At 43.0% G+C, this 21,362-nt stretch overlaps 1 protein-coding gene across 1 annotated transcript in view; it reads right to left on the minus strand.

Moving 5' to 3' along the window:
• Nucleotides 1-21,362, minus strand: part of ARID2 (AT-rich interaction domain 2) — a 166,729-nt gene that overhangs the window by 15,411 nt on the left and 129,956 nt on the right.

A 21,362-nucleotide genomic window follows, 5' to 3' on the forward strand; every position in this document is an offset into this window, starting at 1 on the left:
AAATATGAAATCATTGATCCTGTAGTCTTCTATGTAATGTAATGATATCTGTTAACAATGCTAGAACAACAGGTCAGGGTAAAACCTGTTTTTCAGTAAATCTCCTGTTAAAACTTGTTTGTCTGAAACTTGGTTTAGACGTTTTCAGCATACAATCAATTTTATTTGTTTTGTTAAAACAGCTATAAAAATCTTTTGGCTATTTTAAATTAGAGATTTGAAAATAGATATTGTCTTGCATGTACATTAAATAATAAAAGGTAAACAGCTGCTACCCACATATATTAACTCTTTGTTTATAAGCTTTTCAGTATTTCAGTGTGCATATCTGCAATCTTGTCAAGCTAACTTATTGCAGTCAATTACAATATTTAAAAGTTTTGCCTGCTGATTCAAATTAGTCTGTGCTCAGATAATGGGATACCATCTGGGTTTATCATGCACACTTTTTAAAAAATTGATTACTGTGTATATTAACCATCAAAGAAGATTAACATTGATTTTAAAATTCACTAAAATATACACACATGTCCCCAAAATTGCAAAGACTTAAGTAGTTGTTTAACTTTAGGCATCTGAGTAGTGCCAGAGTATAAACTGATTAAATAGTAAAGACTCTCATTGAAGATATACATTTATAAGGACTGGGCCCTTTTTAGGATAGAAATAATCTTTGAGGCCTATTAGTTCTCATTCAGTTCCATGAGATTTTTTTCCTTAGTCCAATTTTTTAATTTTAGAGTATTTACTATGAAAAAGTTTTTACATAAACAAAATGAAATTATAAAAAAATATATTCAAATAGTATTACTCGTCTGAACACAAAAGGGAGGAAATTTGATAGAATGAAAATGATATGATAGAAACTATCATTTTTAACATCTTTGTATAAGAGGGATCTCAAAACAGCCTTGTAACATAACTGTTACATATACTTTAACTGGATCTTTTTAAGCCATTTTATAAGAGGGACAATATTAAAACTTGGGCAATGCAACTGCTTTGAGATATCACTACTTACCACAAGGGGGCATTTTAATTTTATCTGCAGGAATTTACACCCGAGTCAGAAAAAATAAGCTATTAAAAATATAGGCTATAAAGAGAGAGACTGATTCATTTCAGTTTTGGAATAAGTGAGCTTTCCATTAAAGTAACGTTGGACAAGCTTACCAGAAGGGGTCACAAAGAACAGGTACTACATAGGGATTGTGTTCCTCTTTACCAAAAAAAATATTGATGATGATGAATAGTACCTAAAGGCTCAACTCAGGGACTGGTGGCCTCATTGTTATATGTGTGAACAGCATCTAGTACATAGAAATTTTCTTGCTTCTAATAATGTAGTCTAATATAGCCATAGCTGAAGACTATGTACTGAGCACTGAAACATGTCTTAACTGACAATTAAAGGGACCAAGAAAAATTTGTTGCAAAGTAGAGATGGGCCTTTAAAGAATGAACAAAGGGACACTTTGGGAATATTTTGAAGTGGTTGTTTACAACAGGGGGTGCCTGTTGTGTAGGTTTCATTGACGTTCAGATTTTTCTTCTTATGTAAGATTAAACTGTTAATTAAACATTAATTTTAACTGCCTTTCTAAAATCCAATACAAAGTGTGACAAAGTTCCTCCTCTACCTTGGTGGGTCTTGCGCTTATAGGCAGATTTGCTCGCTTTGGAGCTTCACGGTAGCCCTCAGCTTGGCCCTTTTCGTGAACCCACAGTCCAGGTCAACTCCTCCTGTGTCTGACCAGGAGTTGGGAGGTCCGGGGGGGGGGGGGGGGGGAACCCGGGCCCGCCCTCTACTCCGGGTTCCAGCGCAGGGGCCTGTGGAATGCAGTTGTCTAGAGTGCCTCCTGGAACAGCTGTGCAACAGCTACAACTCCCTGGGCTACTTCCCCATGGCCTCCTCCCAACACCTTCTTTATCCTCACCATAGGACCTTCCTCCTGGTGTCTGATAATGCTTGTACTCCTCAGTCCTCCAACAGTATGCGTTCTCACTCTCAGCTCCTAGCGCCTCTTGCTCCCAGCTCCTTACACGCGCACCACAAACTGAAGTGAGCTCCTTTTTTAAACCCAGGTGCCCTGATTAGCCTGCCTTAATTGATGCTAGCAGCGTCTTGATTGGCTGCAGGTGTTCTAATCAGCCTGTCTGTCTTAATTGTCTCCAGAAGGTTCTTGATTGTTCTGGAACCTTCCCTGTTCCCTTACCCAGGGAAAAGGGACCTACTTAACCTGGGGCTAATATATCTGCCTTCTATTACTCTCCTGTAGCCATCTGGCCCGACCCTGTCACAAAAGCAAGAATTTTTTTTAACCTTAGGCATATTGTATTAATATATACAATACGGCAAAATAAATGGTGCTATTTGCACTGCTGTAATTAAAGGGTATCCCACTACTTGCACTATAACGTCTAGTACAGTATAGTCTGTTTCATAACATATTTGTAAATGTTCTCCCAGGTGAAAACACAGGCATGGCATATCATACAATGAATTCTGCCTCAGAGCAGTGGCGCCGGAACAATTTGTATAGTGGGGGTTCTGAGAGACACTGAACCAAATTGTAAACCCTGTATATAATGGAAACCACTGCAAGCGAAGGGGTGTGGCAGCATCCCTAGTTCTAGCACCTATGCCTGCCAGTTACTTTTTATGGGCAGGTCTACATTACAGCCAGGATCGACGCTCTGAGATCTATCCACCGGCGGTTGATTTAGCAGGTCTAATCTAGTGTAGACCCTGTGGTAACTCGACCTAAGGTACGTCGACTCCAGCTATGTTATTCACGTAGCTGGAGTTGCGTAGCATAGGTCGACTTACCGCGGTAGGGCAGACATAGCATAAGAGGAAATGGGAGGGGCAGGGGAAGAGATTTCATGTAATATAGGGGAACCCATTTATAGGGAACTCTGTTATGGCAAAATTCCACCTATTGTTAAATCACAGAATCATAGAATATTAGGGTTGGAAGAGACTTCAGGAGGTCATCTAGTCCAATCCCCTGCTCAGAGCAGGACCAACAGCAACTAAACCATCCCAGCCAGGGCTTTGTCAAGGGCCTTAAAAACCTCTAAGGATGGAGATTCCACCACCTCCCTAGTAACCCATTCCAGTGCTTCACCACCCTCCTAGTGAAATAGTGTTTCCTAATATCCAACCTAGACCTCCCCCACTGCAACATCAGACCATTGCTCCTTGTTCTGTCATCTGCCACCACTGAGAACAGCCTAGCTCCATCCTCTTTGGAACCCCCCTCCTTCAGGTAGTTGAAGGCTGCTATCAAATCCCCCCTCACTCTTCTTTTCTGCAGACTAAATAACCCCAGTTCCCTCAGCCTCTCCTCATAACTCATGTGTCCCAGCTCCTTAATCATTTTCATTGCCCTCCGCAGGACTCTCTCTAATTTGTCCACATCCCTTCCGTGGTGGGGGGTACCAAAACTGAACACAATACTCCAGGTGTGGCCTCACCAGTGCCAAAGAGAGGGGAATAATCACTTCCCTTGATCTGCTGGCAGTGCTCCTACTAATACAGCCCAACATGCCATTGGCCTTCTTAGCAACGAGGGCACACTGCTGACTCACATCGAGCTTCTCGTCCACTGTAATCCCCAGGTCCTTTTCTGCAGAACTGCGGCTTAGCCAGTCGGTTCCCAGCCTGTAGCGGTACATGGGATTGTTCCTTCCTAAGTGCAGGACTCTGCACTTGTCCTTGTTGAACCTCATCAGATTTCTTTTGGTTGTCTAGGTCACTCTGGACCCTATCCCTACCCTCCAGTATATCTACCTCTCCCCCCAGTTTAGTGTCATCACAAACGTTGTTAAAGTCCCAAATTTCTACAATATATTTATACAAACTTTCATTCTCATGCAAAGCTTCACTTTCCTTATAAAAGGCCAAATTCTCATACCCTTTACACATGCTGAAAAGTACCTTACTCCTTCAGTGGATCCATTAAAATCAATGGAGAGCTATTTGTAAAGTGTTACTCAATATGAGTAAGTTATGTTGTCTAAAATAGATAAAGAGTGTTTTATTAAATCAAGTTAGCTAACATATTTTAACCACCATATTTTAGAATTGCAGCGTAGACAGGAAAGTTGTATTTTAATATGTGTCAGTTGAGATGAACTATCACCGCAACCACATTTTAAAATCAGTAGTGCAGTGTTAGCTTTAAAAAACAAAAACAAAATTTAATCTAGAATAGATGTACCTAAGAGTATTAGAATCTGCCCAAATTAAATTCCTGAATCCCACAGAGAAACTGAATGCAGCTACTCTGTAAAGGGACTTGAAGCAAAAGATTCACTAGTGACTACAGATGAACTGCAGCCAAGCTTACCTGCACTCATCTCAATATCTGCAAGTTCATGGACACTAGATTGCCTGATGTTGGATCCAGTGACTCCCTGCGACCCACTATTCACTCTAATACTCTCCTCCACACTGACATATTTGTAGTTAGTATGTAGACCCAACTGTACAGCTGCTAGCCTCCAGACCCCCACATAGGTGCCAGTCTGCCAGAGAATTTATTTCACCCATAGAAGTTTTTCTCACTTATAAACTGGGTTCCTTGTGCTAAAACCTGAGAATACAGCAATTATCTTCCTGATAGGTGTCAAATTCCACATTCCAAAGGGATTATCACCCACCCCCAACACTCTGCTCTTGCTGAGGGAAGGGGAGAAGAAGAAACTTTGCCAGTAAACTGAGGCCGAGATAAAGGAGGAATTTCTGGAGCCATGTCTTGCTGCAGCTGGCTCATAGCAGGGAGTGACAATAAAGACTTTCAGACTCACTGCATCCTAAACAGCAGATTGCTCCTACAATATCAAGAGATGGAGAGAGTTCCTTCCACCACCATCAAGGTAAAGTGGGAGGCATGGAGGTTCCATATGCAACTACAACTGTGTCATGGGATCTAGTTACAATATGGACATTCCTTGCCATAGCTGAAATGGATTTATCTCTGTAGTTCGGCCAGAATCTAAATGTATTTAACTATGTCCCCCCAGGCTGTAGTAGGGTTTGAGACATGGCTATGTTCTGCCTACAGTCTGTAAACAGTGTAAACAGAACAATTTTAACTGTTGGGGAGATCCACGCTCTAATAGGATCCCCTAACATTACTTTATTTGAAGTGTTGATAAGACCTAACTGGAATCCTGATGGACTTTTTTGTTGAGGGAAGGAAGTACTTTACTATAACAGGGCTCCACTCTATTAACCAAATCTAGAACAGAGTTAAACTACCAAATAACAACAACTTTACTAAAAAGACAGGGTAACAGCTATTCCTTAAACAACAACAATAAAAACAAACAAAGTTGCTGAGAATGGTGTCAACAGAGGAGTTTTGCCTCAACTCTTTATTTCCTCATTTCTCCAGGGTTTTGTTTAGCTTTTTACCCCTTGGTTAGACTATTATAATGGCCTGACAGTAATGGAGTTTCTTTACTGTACCTCCCTTTCACAATTTAGGTTGTTGGGTTTTTTTAATATAAAACAATTCAAAAGCAGCTGCTCATCTCTTTCCCACCTGTGAGGCAATGTAGCAGCTGTGGAAACTAGGCTGCTCACAATTAACAGTACTTGCAGACAGCTGAACTTCAAAGGGAAAAGCAATATTTCTGCTTCAGCCTGACTGCTACACAGTACAGTGGGAAGCTTTAAAGATTTAGGCTGTGTCCACACTCCCACTTTTAGAGCTAAAACTTTTGTCGTTCAGGGGTGTGAAAAAACACACACCCCTGAGCGACAAAAGTTTTAGCGCTGAAAAGCACCAGTATAGACGGCACTTTATTGCCCGGGGCCACGCTCCCGGTGATAAAGCTACCACCGCTCGTTCGGGGTGTTGGTTTTTTTAACCGTGCTGTAACGTGGGTAATGTAGACATACCCTTACTTTCACTTCAGATGCTAAATCAGAACTCTTTGTGGGCAGGGACAGTCATTTATTATGGGGCTCAACCTGGTTGTGACTTTTGGGCACTACCACAGCATACATGTTAAACACTACTACCACTAAATAATATTTAAATAGTCCCTGTTTAGTACTGCAAGTTAAACTACAGAGGACTTCTGAAATGTTATTGAGCACAGCAGCCAAGTTAGTATGAAGGGAAAGAAACATATTACAATCTTCAATCTGACAGTCTTATGCAAAAATATTTTTAAGGATTTCATTTTTCATATATTTTCATTTATGTTCCATGTGAATTAAAGGAACACACCCAAAGAAACAGGGGCAAATGATTACACCAAAATTCACCCCTTGTCATATCTTTTGCTTAATTAAATGTCACCAAATACCCCCTCAAAAAGAGTATACTAATATTCTATCGTTCTGTTATTATGAACTTGTCTGGCTGATATTTGAAGGGAAAAAATTGCTAAGTGAAGTGAGTGAGACCAGTCAATGGCTAATGATCAGTTTACAAGAATCTTGTTTCTATACTTGGAATCCAGTAAATCAGCTAAGCTTATACCAGTATTTTTATAATAAACTTCACTTCCAGTAAATTTTAACTACTGTACTAGAAAAAGATGGAACAAACCGCAAAGTATTCTTAAAGTATATTAGAAGCAGGAAGCCTGTAGGAGATGTCATGTGTCTGGTGGACTACCAGGTTGCTGAATAATTAAATAAGGAGAATGAAGACATGGCAGAGATGCTAAATGATCACTCTGCATCAGTTTTCATTACACAGGATTTTGAGGAAATACCTACCTAAACACTTTTCACATAATGAAGATGAAGTGAGGTACTGCCTGAGACTCAGGTGTCAAAAGAGAAGGTGGAGGAACAAATGGATAAACTACCAGAGCAACATGTCACAAGGACTAGAAACTATTAATCCAAAAGCTCTGAAGGGATTTAAGAATCAAGTGGCTGGACTGCAAACAAATATATACAATCTCTCTTTAAAATAAGCAACTCTACCAGAGGACTGGTGGGTAGCAAACGTTTGTACCCCATTTTTGAAAGACATGTTAGGAGGTAAACTTGGGCAGTAGACGCCAGTAAACCTTACTTCATTATCAGGAAAATACCTTGAAACAATAATTAAAAGACAGAATTATAACAACATCTAGATAAAATATTAGGCACCTCACAGTAACTGTGGTTCAGAGATGTATTGTCCATAAAGATTCCACTCTCAGTGCACAAGTGCCTCATGCATGCAAGATCAGATACTTTTGAATGAAGTGTCCATTGGGCTGTACCTGTGTCTTAAATACCCTTTCACTCCCCATAGCCAAGGGCATGAACAGTGTGTTGGCTACAACCTGTACTTATGTTTTTGCCAATAAGAATCCCCTAAGAGCAGGACTCTGAGTGGACAACACATCTCTGAGAAACACAATTACAGTCACTGGTAAGGTGATGATCACCATCACATTGTTAGGTTCATAATGTTCAAGTTCCAAAAGAACGGTCTGGCCCACGCTGGGGCTATCACGATGACCAGACCCACATCCTGTGTCAGTTTCCTCAAGACCCTGGGTAACAGCAGAAAGGCATACATCAGACCAGGAGCCCACTGGATATGAAATAGATCTGAGAGGGAGCATGGGCTTGCTCCTCCCCTGAGACAGAACCTTGGGCATTTGTTGCTGTGACATGTTTCAAATAGGTTCATCAGCAGGAATCTCCACCTGCAAAAGATCCTCCAGAGGAATGAGGTTCCGAAGAAGGCTCTACTAGGAGGTTCACAAGTGTGAAACTAGGAGGTTCACAAGTTTGCAGGCCAGAGAGGTATAGTGCTATCAGACTAAAGTGATGACAGACGCACCAGTCCTAGAGAAGTACATCTTCCTGGCAGAGGGGATATGTTCTGGCTCCCCCTTGCCTGTTGATGGAGTGCATTGTTGGGGTGTTTTCTGTCAGCATGTGTATCACCAATCTTGGATGAGAGGCAGGAAAGCCCTGCATGCCAGTCAGACAGCTCTAAGTTGCAGAACATTTATGTGTAGGATGGACTCCTGTGGAAACCACTTCCCTTAATCTTCGGGTGGTTGAGATTTTCTCCCTACTCCTGAAAGGATGCATGCATAACTAGAGTCTTTGTTGGTAGAGGAACTGAAAAGGGTGCTGTGCTGAGCAGTGTGAGTTGGATTCATCAACAAATCTAATGAGGACAGTGTTTCTCAAGGAATTCTGACCACCTTGTACATACTGTGTCTGTTTGGTAGATACAGTGATTTTAACCACCGTTGCATGGACCAAAGGTGAAGGTTAGCATACTGGGCCACATACATGAATGCCAACATATGCCCCAAGATTGAGGTGGGTCCTTACCAGTGTGCTGGGATGAGTCTAAAGTTGGTTGAGGAAGGATGAATGTAGTCTGAAACCTCTGTTAAGGCAGACACATTCTTCTACAACCTACAATCCAACAGTGCCCTGATAAAGTCTGTGCTCTGAGTCTGAGTTGAAGTGGATTTTTCTCTGTTGACCTGAATTCCGAGCAGTCAGTCACTTCCGGGGGAGAGGGGGGGTAGGGGGAGAGGAGGGGAGGGAATTTCCCCCATATCAGCCAGTCATCTAAGTAGGGATATGCCTGGATTACTTGTCTTCTCAGACAGGCAGCCACCACAGCTAGGATTCTGTACAGCCTTTGAAGAGACCAAAGGGCAGGAGTCTGTATGGACAGCATAATGTTCCTGTCAAGAACTTCAGGTACTTCCATGAGCTGGATGTACTGATATGTGAAATTAGGCATCTTGAAGCATGAATCCTTGGGATTCAGGGAGGGGATTATAGAGGCAAGGGTAACCATACCAAATTGAAAGTGATGGATGTAGGATCCCTCCCTAGACTCTGCACCAGACACCCACTGTGCCACCCATCAAGGTGAGGGGGCACACTCCGGGGTAGGAAGCTCTGCTCTATGCTTCTGATGGTGAGGAGAAAGAGTAAACCTCCTCCAATGGTGACACAGATCTGTCTGATGTACTCTGCCTCGTGGTCAGTACTGTGGGTGGTTTGATAATAATCTCCTGTAGCCTCTCAATGAGAGATGAGTCCGGTAGCAGCCCCACAGAAAATTATCTTTGTGCCATGCACAAAAGCTCTGCCAACACAGATAGTGCACTGCCAGAACCAAAGATCACAATAGTGCCAAGGAAGTTGTCTGTGTAGAGAAAAGGAGTCTCAGTATGGGAACAGTTGGTACCTCAACCCCCGATGCCAATGCAGATGGTGCCAAAATGCTCAGTGCCAGCATATCCAGATGGAGTGTGGTCCTTAGAATGGGAAGATGGTGGGTGCCAACTTGGATTTTGGTGCTGGGACAGTGGTACGGGACTCCTCCTTAAGGCTTTTGGAGGCATGCACCCAAGAAGAGGTTCTCTCCCCACTTTTTGGAAAGGAGGATTGGTGCCTGCCTGGTCCCAGGAGAGGTGTTCCTTATGGCTCCTTTGGACCATTTGGAGAGTTTTTGAACTGAAATTGCTGCATCTTTTGACCTATCTGTAATGGGGAGGAAGAGTCTCGGAGATTTTCTAAAAGCTCTTGTCCTGTCCAGATAGAAGGCTAAGGCTCTCCACACGTTGAGCATATGGAGGATGGCTTCTCTACTATCCTGACAAGGTCTGGGATGAAAAGTTGGAAGCTGGATAATCTGGTTCATATGAAAAGCGGAAGTCACCTTGAAAGTGAATTTCAGATGTGTCCTGAGAGTGACTTTGTCAGGGAAGAACACTGTGAAGAGGGATGGGAGGGTGTGCCATCAGAGCCACTATCTCCCTTATCCTTCTTGTCAGGTGATGGAAATCAAGAATGCAATCTTTGTGGAAAGGTGAGTTAAGGAACAAGTGGTCATGCATTCAAATGGCAGTCCAGTCAAACCTTTTAACAATAGGTTGAAATCCCATTGTGGGGTCAGAAGTCTGGGTTGGTGAAAAAGGTTCGCTTTGCCCTTGAGAAACCTCATAGCTGGGTGAGAGAAGATTGAGTATCCTACCTGCTGGTGGAGGATTGCAATTGCTGCTAAGTGGACCTTTAGTCAGCAGAGTCCAGACTTCTTGAGAGTCAGCAGATAGTCTGGGACTACCAGGAGGGTGACTGCATTCGGGATGACGCCTTTGGGCTGGCACCAGATTTGAAATCTTTTCCATTTTTTGTAGGTAGGTACAATGAGTAGGTCCTTTCCTACTGCACAATAATGCCTCCTGTACCTCCTCAGAGCAAGATGTCTCTATGCACTGGAACCATGAAGGAGCCAGGCTCTGAGCTGCAGAATACGCAGGTTCGGATGGAGAGTGTCTCTCTCTTGTTCTGTGATAGAAGGTAAGGAATGATTGGAAGAGTCATCGGGGGACATAGTTCCAGCTGTGACAGGTAAGGATACCACGTCTGTCTGGGCAACGTGGGAGCAATCAGTATGTTTGCTTTTTCTCTTTCCACTTTCAACAGGACTTTCAGTATTAGAGGGAATGGGGGAAAGGCATAACGAAGGCCCTTGTATAATGGGAGGAGGAGAGCATCTCCCACGAAGTGTCGTCCGATTCCCGCTCTGGAGCAGTACTGTGGACATTTCTTGTTCTGGTAAGAAGAGAACAGGTCTATTGTCGGTGTCCCCCACTGTCAAAATATGTTGTGGAGAACTATCAAATCTATCTCCCATTTGTGGTCGTGTGGGAATTTGCGGTTGAAACTCTCTGCTGTTATGTTGTGTACTCCAAGTAGGTAGGCCGCTGATAGTATGACATTGTGGGAAACACACCAGTTCCATAGCTTTAGTGCTTCCATGCATAGGGAGAATGACCTAGTGCCTCCCTGTCAGTTCTATCAGTCATGACTTTTGTGTGTGTGATCAGCGGGAGGAAGTAAACACACACATTTTGACCACTCTGAGTTCGGGCGGGTTGATGCGAAGGCACATCTTGGATGGTGACCATTTGCCCTGAACTGTGAGATCATTGAGATGTGCACCCCATCCTATGAGGAATGCATCGGTGGTCAAGAGTAATGATAGGGAAGGCTGAACAAATGGGATTCCCGTACAGACATTTACTTGGTCCTTCCACTAGTCCAAGGATTGCTTGACCTTGGTGGGCATTGACAGCAGTTTGTTTATGTTGTCTCTATTTGGCCTGTAAACCAAACTGAGCCATGCTTGGAGGCATCTCATGCGTGGTCTGGCATGAGCTATAACTGATGTGCCTGTGGTCATATCCCCAGGAGCTAGAGGCAGTGTCTGGTTGAAAATTGGGGGCTGGATTGCACTGTCTCTAGCAGCATGGAGAGACTGAGAAATCTGTGATATAGGAGGAACACCCTCACCTGGATGGAGTTGAGGTCAGCTCCTCTGAATTCTAACACCTCTGTATCAATGTTAATGTTGATTTCTATGTGTTGATTTGTAGGCCCAGATTATGGTACAGGTCCAGTGTGATCTGGGTGACTCACTGGGCTTCGGTGAAGGAATGTGCCCTGAGAAGGAAATCTTCTAGGTAAGGATAAATCCATGAGCATAATTGGGCTGCCACTACTGAGAGGACCTTGCACAATACTCTGAGCGGCCGATGAGAGGCTAAAAGAGAGTACTCTGTACTGGTAGTGGTCTTGGCTTAGTGTAACATCTGTGACTTGGTATAATCAAAATGTGGAAGTATAATCTTTTGGAGGTTGAGGGATAAGAACCAATCTCCTTTCTCTGATGCTGGAATAATTGTTGATAAAATTATCATTTTGAACTTCTGAGCCTTGATAAATTTGTTGAGTACTCTGAGATAAAGTATGGGTCTCCAAACCCCTTTTTTTTCAGGATCAGGAACTAATGAGAATAGAAGCCTTTGCCTCTTAGATCTGTTGGCACTTGCTCTATGACTCTTACGCTGAGGAGATGGTTTATCTCCTAATGTAGTAGACTCTCATGAGAAAGGTCCCTGAAGAGGGATGGAGACGGGAGTTTGGGACGTGGAAGGGAGGTGAAATGGATGGAGTACTCATCTCGGATGATCTCCAGCACCCATTTGCTGGAGGTTATCTGTTCCCAGGTGCTGTGGAACGGGTGAAATGGTCTCTGAAGGTATGGGTGAGGTTTTACAGAGTGAAATAATGAGGAGGAGAATATTCTACGAGCACCTTGACCAACCAGTCAAAACTACTGCTTTGAGGTTGAGGGTTGAGAGAAAGTGGGCTAAGATCCTGATGTTTTCCATCTAGGTAACCTGTGCTTCCTCTGAGGTTCATATGATTTCTGTGATGAATACTGAGATGAATAGTGTGATGAGCGAGGCTTGAATGTTGGCTGGGGGCTACACTTTCTTTTGTACTCAGGTGTATAGATCCCGAGGGATGGAAGAGTGGCCCTGGGATCTTTTAGTGTGTGAAGCGAGGTGCTGATCTTCTCAGCTAATAGCTTTGTCCCAGTCATTTGGACTTCTTTTTGAAAGCCGGATAGATAAAGCCACAAGGCCTTTCTCATCACAATGGCAGTTGATATCGAACATGCCACCATGTCAGCTGCATCAAGTGCAGTCTGGAGAGATGTCTTAGCCACCAGTTGGCCTTCATTGACTATGACCTTGAATTGTTCCTTACGAGAATCAGGAAGCTGCTCAATAAAAGAACTGAGTTTTGCATAGTTCTGATAGTCATATTTTGCCATTAAGGCTTGAAAGTCTGCAATGTGGAACTGGAGGGTGGCCAACTTTTATGCTTTCCTGCCAAAAAAGGTCCAAGCGCTTCCAGTCCCGGTCATAAGGGGTGGATTTAAACTAGTGTTGGTGGCTCTTGGAATCGACTATGTCTACAATGATCAAATTAGGAGATGGGTGTGAGAAGAGGAACTCCGTTTCTCTCACTGGCACGTAATATTTCTTGTCAGCCCGCTTGCATGTTTGTGGGACCAACACAGGGGTCTGTTATATGACTTTGTCTCCGGAATGCCTCATTCAGAGGGAGGGCCACTCTGGACGAGGTGCAAGAATGTAAAAAGTCCACCAGCCTGTGGTGTGACTCAGTCACCTCTTGTAGTGGTATTTGTAAAACTTCTGCCACCCTCTGTGCCAGGTCCTGCAACAGTTTAAAGTCAGCTGCCATAGATGGCGGAGGGGGCATCACAGTCTCATCTGGTGATGATGATGAGAAGTGGGCTTGAGGAGTAACTTCCTCCTCAACTTCAGCCTCCAGTCCCTCCCTTGCCCGCTATGGGGGATCAGAAGCCCTCAAGGTAGCAACTGAAGGAGGGTGCCTCCTTAGTAGCTGGTAGGTCATACTAGAGGGAAGGGGAGGCCTGTTATCTTTGAGCCTGCCAGAGATCCAAGTGTGGCCATTGTGATGGGAAGGAACCCAGTGGTTGGTATCATGGCTGACCAAACCAGGGAGGTTGTGGATCAGGAGGACGATATGCCTGATGTCAACAGTGGAACTGGGCAGGTGAGAAGAGTGGCAGGAAATCACGTCCTTTTGCTCACTTTCTGACCCTGACAATGAAAAGGGAAGTCATTGGCAAGTCAAGGGCTCTGGATAAACCCAGTGCCAGGGGCGTCAGACACCAAAAGGTCCGTTGCACACCGTAAATCTGGTGGTGCGGAAGGCATCAGTACTGGTGGTGGTTGTCAGTACTGAGATGACTGGATGCCTGTACCAATGGTGTTGGAGATGTGGACCTGACAGCAAGGCCTGCTGGTGTCCGGCATACCACAGGCAGTACTGATGTCAATGTCTGTACCAACAGAGCCTTTCCCGGGGTGGATCTTACGTTTTTTGCACCTCAACGGTACCAGTACTTCCTTGTCTGTGCCCACTGGGTCCATAGGCAACCCGACTTGCTCAGTCAGTCTGGTACAGTGCGTGCCCTGGGTACCAGATGTAGATGGCTTCAGTGCCATTGGTACCGATGATACTGAACAAGTCGGAGATCATTTTCAGCTCAATCAGGGCTCGCTGTGGGGACTCACAGACCTTTTCTTAGAGGCCTTATGTGAGTAGCTCATGGGCATCTCTCTGGGCTCTCCTCCTTTGAAGTAGAGGGTTGCGGTGAGGGCTCCCACTGAAACGCAGGAAGTTGAAGGGCTTACTCCATGATTTGGAGTTTGAGCCTCAGTTCTCTGTCTTTCCTGGATCTGAGTTTCAGTTGCTAACACAAGCTACACTTCTGTGGAACGTGTTTCTCTCCCAAGGCGTGAACGCACTGCAAGTGTCCACCAGTCACTGGGATAGATTCCTTTTAACTGAGGCACTTTTTGAAGCTGGGAAGCCGACCATCTTCTGTCCAGGGGGGTCTCCCTTCTCAGGAGGTTGTCAAAAGACAAAGTCCTTTACTTTTTCTTTTTTAGGGGGCAATGGCCAAAATAAAATGTTTACAAAGTAAAGAAAGAAAAGAGGCTACAAAGGAGACTAAAAATTAGCAATTCTAAAAGAGTTAATGATCCAAGAATGGACAGCTGTAATTCTATCTCTAGCCAAGGGCGGTTGAGAAGGAACCGAGGAGGGTCTGCCCACGCACAGTGGCTAGCATCATGGCACGCAAGGAGCAGCACGTGCACGGGTTGAATGGACACTGCTACCAAAGTTCTCTGCTCAGCAGCACAGGAATGTAGACACACCTACAGTGGAGCACCCATAGGGACACTACTTGAAGAAGAATATCACCCTATAAAAAGATTAAAATTCCATATAAATTCCCTCACCCTATAAAAAGATTAAAATTCCATATAAATTCCCTAATGTAGTTCTTAGTTCTCTTCACCTATCTCCAAAAAATATAGTGGAAACAGAGTGGTGAAAATGATTAAAGGCATGGAAAGACTTCTGTATGAAGAGAGCTGAAAAAGATGGGAACTCTTTAGTTTAGAAAGAAAATTAATAAGAAGGAATATAATAAAGGTACATAAAATGATGGTGCAGAGAAGGTAGATCATGTGCTCTCATTTAGCCTCTATTGTAAAACAAGAACAGGGGAACACAAACTGAAAGGCAACAACTTTAAAACTGAAAAAGGAAATAATTTTTCACTGTGCAAATCTGACCTGTGGAACTCATTGCCACAAGATATCATTGAGGCCAAAAACTTGGAATAGTCACTAAGGTGTCAATCTTGCATACACCCATGCACATGCTTAACTTTATGCATGTGACTGGTCCTATTCATAGTAATGAGACTGCTCATGTGTTTAAAGATGAGCATGTATGTATTTGCAGGATTGGGATAAAGATAATGAGTATAGCCAAAGTCTGATTAGACAGGATAAAAAAAATTAGAAGAGCTATAAATCCTCATGCTTCAGTGCATAAGAAAACTGCTAACCACTATTGGCAGGTTATGACATAATTGTCCCCTAGAGTTTCTTGCCCCTTTCTTTGAAGCATTTGGTACTGGCCACTGCCAGAAACAAGATACTGGACTGGGTGGAACACAAGTCTAGTTTGTATAAAGATTCTTATGATTCTTTGTAAAATTGTGTTCAAGGCTGAGACACCACGAATCTGTAAGAAACAAAATTTCTCTCGAAGTTATTTTAAATATTTTAAAGTTATGTCAGCATTTAATGGTTTGAAATGTCCCTTTTACTCCAAATATATTAGGTTTAAAAGAAATAAAAGTTGGCAAGATAACAACATTTTTCATGGTTTTTTAAAAAAGAATTAAAATGCTGACTTAACTCAGTAAAGTGGCTACCAAAGACAAAGTAACATTGCATAATGATTTTACAACATATTTTAAAATAGATTATAACTGCTGCTATATAGTGTATTTGATGCATGCACCTTTAAACTACCATCTAGATGCTTATTTACAAAATAGGTCATTGTAGATACATCAGGTAAAGAACAGTCACCTTCCAAAGAATTCTCAAACTTAATATAATTTACAGATACACGTACTAGAGTTATGATTTTTGTTGCATGGGAACGAAGAGTAGATCCACTGCTTAATTAACAAAGACTTGTCTCAAGACGCTGGTTAAGTTTTTGTGCATAACATTTGCTCATGTGAATGTAGGTTTTTTTTCAACCTAATCCTTAACCTAAGTAGCAGGTTGAATCAACTTCCAAAAAGGCAGAAAGGAAGGGTCCTTGTGTAACTATAGATACAGCTATAAAAGGCTAGAAAAGGCAACTATATTCATAGGGAAGTAATTTTCTTTTCCATAAAGCTATTCTCCAAGAATCTAAAGTCAAGAGATAAAAATGCTAGTGGACTCTACTGGTCTGATTGAAAAAGGCAAATGCAATCCTAGGATGCATTAGGTGAGGTATAAGATAGGGACGTATTAAAGCTGTTGTACAAGGCACTGCTAAGATCTCATTTGGAATACCATGTATAATTCAGGTCACCCATGGTCAAGAAAGATTAATTTAAATTGGAACTGGTGCAGAGAAGAGCTACTAGAATGATCAGGGAAGAGCAGGTTATCTTATAAGAGGAGACTGCAAGGGCTTGACTTGTTTAGTCTAAAAAAAAAAAGGCTGAGAGGGGATATGATTGCTCTCTATAAACACATTACGGGAGGGTGAAGAGCTGTTTATGCTCAAGGACAATATTGGCACGAGAACAGGTAATATAACCTGGCCATGAACAAATTCAGGTAGGAAATTAGGAGGTTTCTAATCATCAGAGGGGTGAGATTCTGGAACAGCCTCCCAATAGGAGTTGTGGCAGCAAACTATTTAATTAGTTATAAGAGAGAGCTAGACAAATTTATGAGTATAATTGTAGGAGGGGGTTGCTTGTGATAACAGGGGGCAAGGTTCAGCAGCAATAGGGCCCAATTCTAGTTTGCATCATATGTTCCTAAAGCTCATGCTTCAGCTGGCCACCAACAGGGGTAAGGAAGGGATCCCTCCACCCCCCACTAGTGTATTCTGGAAGGTTTTTTTTAAAAAAAAATCTCCTTCCACTGAAGCATCAGGGATGGCCACAACTGGCGATGGGACATAGGTGGGGTGGACCAGAGCTCTAAGGTGGCACAGAATATTCTCTCTCTCAGATTCTTGGCTGGTTAGATCTTGCTCACGTGCTCAGGGTCTAACTGATCACCACATGTGGGATCAGGAAGGAATTTTACCCCAGGTGAGAGTGGCAGTGACCTTGGTTTTATCTTTTGCCTTCCTATGCAGCACATCGGTGGAGGTCACCTGCCAGGCTTATGGTATATTTCATTTAATCATTTCCTTGCCATTGCAGGGGCCCCAAGCACTGGTGGTCTATTCTATTCTCTGCCTGTGGCACATAATAGTCTAATCTCCTGCGGGATGTAATACTTTGATTTCATTTTGACTGTTGAGTTTAGTGTGCAGGTGCTAGTGTCCTGGGATATGCAGGAGGTCAGACTAGATGATCTACTGTTCCCTTCTATCCTTAAACTCTACGACTCTGATTCTCTTCACTGCATTACACATGCTGCTTGTTTTCCAGAAATCATTTAACTTCAGTGTGTGGAGGGGGGCACAGAGAATGTGGCTGTGCCTTCACCGCTAAAAGAGGTGTTTTTTTACAATAAGACAGCTAACTCAAGATAGCTAATGATGCAAAATTCTAGTGCAGGGGTGGCCAAACTGTGGCTCATGAGCCATAAGCGACTCTTTTACAGTTAAAGTGAGGCTTGCAGAGTCCTCCATGTCCCCTCATATTCCACCTACCAGACTGAGGCAGGGTGGGGAGGTGGGGCTAGAGGCAGTTCAGTATCCAGAAGTGTGACTATGCAGAGCCATCTCAAAGAACTCCAATTAAAGTAAGTAACTGGAGTTCTTTGAGATGGCTCTGCATAGTCACACTTCTGGGTACTGTGCAGCCTTGTGGTGCCTTACAGTAGAACCTACTCCTAGCAGTTTCCATTAGAGCACTCTCAGGCCCTCAGCCCCTCCCCATAGCATCTCAAGATGTCCCAGGAGCGAGGCTATATAAGGAGCAGAACATCCTCTATCACTTCAGTTAGTCCCATTGCAATGCCAGAGAACAGTAAACAATTAGCACTCTGACAAAAGAGGGGAAGGTAGGTAGGAAGGTGTGACTATGCAGAGCCATCTCAAAGAACTTGGTTACAAGTAAGGGCTTGGCTATGCTTACATTTTAAAGCGTTCTAACTTGCTGGCTCAGGGGTGTGAAAATCACCCCCCTGAGCGCAGCAAGTCAGAGCGCTTTAAAGTGCTAGTGTAAAGAGGCTCCGAGCACTGGAAGTTGCGCTCCCAGAGCTCGGAGCTAATCCCCTCGTGGAGATGGATCACCAGGAACGCTGGGAGAACTCTCTCCCAGCGCTCACGCTCGACCACACTCACACTTCAAAGCGGCTGCCGCGGGAGCGCTTTGAAGTTTCCAGTATAGCCATGCCCTAAGTAACCTTTGTTTCTTCTTCGAGTGGCTCTGCATATTCCCACTTATGGACTAAACTGATAAGCAGTGCTGAAATAACCTGGAGGCAGGGACAGAGTCCTAACTGAATAAAGGCTAAAACTCTTCTCTACCAAATCCAGCATCTCTCCTAGAGGTCAAGTCTAAAGCATAATGCTTATGAACAGAACTCCAGATAGCAGCTCAGCTAATCTCCACAGAAGGGACTTTTTTAAGAAAAGCAAAAGAAGCTGCCATGGCTCTAATGATATGTGATCATATTGTCCCACATATTAGAATCTCTGCCAAGGAATAACATTCAACAATATATTGCTTAAGCCATCTAGAAATGGTCTGAAAAGAAAGGCCATATCCCATGTGATTTTCAGCACAAGAAACAAAACAAAAACAATCAGAATGATTTATGAAAACTTTTAGTTATGTCTAACTAATAAGCCAGGACCCTCCTTGCACCTAAAGTAGGCAAAGCCAATTCACCCTTATTAAAATGTGGTCAGGGGAGGGGCAGCAAATTGATGGACTGATTGACATGAAAATCAGAAACCATCTTTGGCAAAAAGCTGGGATCAAGCCAACAAATAACCTTATCTTTACAGAATAGTAAATGGAGAATCAGCCATAAGACCATTTTGTTCACTCATCTTTCTGGCAGATGTTATAGCAACAATTAAAGACATTTTAATAGATAAAATAATGTGAAGAACACTCAGCAAAAGGTTCAAAGGGTGGTTTCATCAGCATGGCTAGAACCAAACTGAAATGTCAAGAAGGGACAGGCTCTCTCAAAGGAGGATACATATTAGATAAGCCCTTCATAAACATCTTAATAATATTATGTACAAACAGTGATCTACCATCAAGTATGAAAGGCAGAAATTGCTGCCAAATGAATCCTTAATGATGAATTACATAACCCTTCAGACTTTAAAAACATCAAATATTACAGAACACAAAGTATGGATATTGAAGCAGGAGAGCTTCCCTTGCCAGTCATTCAAGTCACAAATCTGGGCCACTTTGACTTGTAACATTGTCTGGTTCACTGCTTCCTAGTATTAATCAGCATATTGTGAACAGCCAAGAAACAAGACTACTGAAGATCAGATAGAGTCAAAGTCCAATCACCCATGCCATCAGATGGAGGGACTGTAGGTCCAGATGAAGAATCCTCCCTTCCTACTGAGACACAGATCTGGCGACAGAGGAAGATGCATGAAGACTCCACCGAACAGTTGGAGGAGATTGATATACTATTGCTGGCACAGCAAAGCTGAGACGACGAGAATCATCCTCTTCCTATCCTGATGTATTTTCCTTACCACATGCTGGATCAATGGAACAGGGAAAAAGCAAAACATCTGACAGAGATTGGCTATCCCTGCCAACTCTGGAGCAGAAGAGGTGACACTTCTTTTGAACCTTGTTGCAAACAGGTCCACATCTGTTTGACCCCATCTAGCAAATATGTCACGAACCAACTGCTTCTTCAGAGACCACCCATACGTCTGAGGCAGTGTCTGCTGAGATGGTCTGCAGTCACACTGCTCTCTCTTGCCAGATGCAGGGCCAATGGAAACACACTGTGGAGGATGCAACAATCCTATTACCTTATTGCTTCTGCACAAAGAGGAGAAGAGTGAGCTCTCCTCTGCTTGTTGACTAACACATTGCAGAAGTACTGCCCATTACTAATTGAACCACTGTTCCCTGCTCACAAAAAAGGAATGATCTGAGGGCTAGACAAATGGCTCAACTCCAACACATTGATTTGCAGAATCTTCTCCTGATGAGACAATGTCCTCGAACAGCCAGATGATTCAGATATCAGAATGTCTCTGAAGACATTCATATTAATTAATCACCACTCCAAGGAAAGTAAGATGTTTGGAGGTATAATGACCTACAAGTGAAAACTTTCCTGACTTGAAAATAAACGTGAGACATCCAGTGCTGTAGAGGCCTCATTCTCAGATGGGCAAAAGGAGTCACATATGTAGCTGTCACCATGAGACCCAGAAAAAAAGATTATTTTTCTAGATGGATACTCCTGAGCATTGCAAATACACTACCTCAACCTCAGAAACCAGTCCTCTGGTCCAAAGGCCCTCCCTTGCACGAGTATAGAACCTATTAACAGAATTTTCTGAGTCTGGCATAGATTTGATTTTGAGGTATTGATGAGAAGACCCAGGTCCAACAATAGATTGGTTGTAACGGCAATATTGCTTAACGGGTCCTTGTATGCAGTGGCCTTCTATAGGTAATCATTCAAATAAACGTAAGCAAAACTATCTTGCCTTCTCAGATGAGCAGCTACCAGAGAGAGGCATTTTGTAAATACTCAGGGTGCTGCTGAGTGGGCAAATGGCAGCACTTTGTATTGGAAATGGCATCTTGTCACCACACATTCCAGGTTTTTGCTATGAATGAGACTTACTGAAATGTGAAAATATGCATACTTTAAATTGAGAGTCGTGAACAAATCTAAAAGGAAAGGGAAGGGATTATGGAGGCAGAGGTTAACATATGGAACCAAATTTCCAAACGTATTTGGTTCCTTAAATTCAAGACTACACGAACCCCTCCAACCATCTTTCTTCTGTACCAGAAAATACTGTGAATAAACCCCCTAACCTCTGAGATGTTCTGGCACCTTTTTGACTGCCTGTCAGAAGCAATTATTTATTTCCAAAAGAAGAATATCCTTGTGAGAATGGTCCCTGAAAAGGGAGAGGTGGGTGTAATTGTTAGGGGGTAGTTTCTCAAATTGTACGTCATAGCCCTTTTCTATCATTTCTATAACCCACTGGTCCAATGTAATTCATCTCCAAGTGCCGATAAAAATGAGCTAGCCTGTCTCTAAACAAAACGGTAGAAAGGTCCTGACTGAATGGTTCTTGACTCTTGAACGTCCCATCAAATCTGCAGTCTGGTGTTTTGTGAGAAGGATAACTCAGAGATGGCGTTTGGATTTAGACTACAACTTAAAATGCCTTCTCTTATGAGGACTGATATGAAGGGGGCTGTGGTAACTTTGGT

This window comes from Lepidochelys kempii, chromosome 1 (assembly GCF_965140265.1).
Source record: "Lepidochelys kempii isolate rLepKem1 chromosome 1, rLepKem1.hap2, whole genome shotgun sequence".
Taxonomy (NCBI): Eukaryota; Metazoa; Chordata; order Testudines; family Cheloniidae; genus Lepidochelys; species Lepidochelys kempii.